Genomic DNA, 2,097 nt, shown 5'->3' on the forward strand with positions numbered 1-2,097 from the left:
TATGTGCGCACGTGTGAGACGTGTCAAATGTGAAATTCTCTCCGAATGCGGCGGCGCCGCTGGCCAGTTTACCGGTTCCCTCCGGGTGTTGGCAGCCCATTAGTATGGACCTTGCGTTTATCCTGCCGAAGGCCTCGACGGGAAAAACGGGTGTAGTGGTCTTTGTGGACAGTTTGAGAAAGATGGTTCATCTTGCGGCAGTGCCGGACATCATCGACGGTGTGGTAACAGCGCCGCTGTTTGTGGATCGTGTCTTTCGACAGCATGGATCCCCGGAGTCAATTGTCGTTGGCTGAGACCCACGCATCACTGGGAAGCTTTAGTCGACAATCTTCAGGGTGCTGGGCACCAAGACGACTATTTCATTATCGGACTATCCGCAGACTGATGGTCAAACTGAACGCGTTAATTGCGTCTTTGAAGACGTTCTTTGCAGCGTCTGCGTTGAGACGCCGAGGCGAGGGAGCGCCATGCTGCCACTTGTGGAGTTTGCTCTGAACAATGCCATGGATGTGCCTGCCGGCTACACGCTGTTCTACACGGACGGGCTCATACGCTGACGCCCCTATCATATGGCTCAGGATTTGGTGGGAGAGGAATAGCCGAGCGGCTAGCTAATGTCAACCCCCTCACTGTGCGTAAAGAAGTCGATGACTTCCTGTCTTACAGACTGAGTGTCTTACGACACGTTCGCGATGCGATGCGATGGCTGAAAGCCAAGACAAACAGAAAGAATGTGCAGACGGAAGAAGCAGAAGAAATGTGGAGAATTTTGAGGTCGAAGACCTGGTCTTATTAAATACTAAAGTTCTTCCTACACATGCGGTTTCTGTTGTCGTTAAGACGAAGCTCCGTCCATGGTTTATCGGACCTTTTGAGGTTGTGGACAAGCAAGGCCTTGCGTATACGCTAAACCTTCCGAGGAGAATGCAGACCCACCCGGTGTTTTATGTGGGCTCGCTCTAGCCGAATCGGGATCCGGCGCAAGTGAACTCGGAAGCGTTAGCGCTGGGGTGACACCCAAAGGCGCTCGACCACCCACAAGCTGAACCAGCTACTGATTTCGAGCATGAAGTGCAACGATTTCCAATCCCGACGGCGCCAGGCATGGAGCGACGCATTCGTATGCTCAACAGCTAGGGGTCGCTCCAGCAGAGCGCAACGGTCCTCAACGTGAGCCAGTCGTGAACAAAGTCGCCAAGCTCTCGAGGTCTTCCGCACAGCGGTATGCGATCTTGGCAAGACTACCCAGATGTCGAAGACGCTTATGATCAGAAGGATCATGACACGTCGTCCTGCGCTCCGCATTTTTTCGGCAGGAGCCCGGGAAGCCGAAGGGCCATGCGCTGAGCTCATGAGCTGCTATGGCCGAAGCCTCAACCGTGAGAAAAAATACAGAGCTTGCAGGAGCATTGTGGGTTGTTCCATATGTTGCAGGAACAATACGCAGGAAGTCGGCGTTGCGCCTTGAGTATGGCAAACTCGAACCGAAGATGGCGTTCTACGCGCATGTCCACTTCCTTGTGGCTCTGCTGTGGCTATGCAGCGAGGAAAGTTTCCGGTGCTGCTGCACCCATCGCTCAAAGAGCATTTCATCACCCGCAGCGGTTTTGCCAGGGGCGAGCACCACGGGAATCGTCCGCATTGTGGGTACAGGAACCTTTTCTCTCTGAGCGCGAAGTCGAGCGCGGTACCTATCCATTTGAGTTTCTTGAGGTACTAAGAAGCAAGCCCGGAAAGCTTTTCGTTGGTCAAGTTCAGCTTGTCTAGTGTTTGAGTACGTAGACGCCTGACAATCGAGTGATCGCGTCTTTCGCTTCAGTAGCGGGATCTGCCGAGCGGAAGCCGTATATCACACGAAAACCAAGGACCGAATGCGCATACGAACGCATGGAAGCCGCCCTATGGGCAGCGTCCAGCTGCTGTTCCTGCGCCTCGTCGAGGCGATTGGAAATGATACCACTTCCTTCGGAAGTCAAGAGGTTGGAAACGGACTTAGTGACCGTAAGGTTCGAGCAGAGCTCACATCGCGCTGTTGGAGCACCTCACCTTCCTTATCCCCCCATCCTGTTATAGGAGTATCTGACTCGTAGTCGA

The sequence above is a fragment of the Plasmopara halstedii genome (genome assembly GCF_900000015.1).
Source record: "Plasmopara halstedii genome assembly, contig: Scaffold_218, whole genome shotgun sequence".
Classification (NCBI taxonomy): domain Eukaryota; phylum Oomycota; class Peronosporomycetes; order Peronosporales; family Peronosporaceae; genus Plasmopara; species Plasmopara halstedii.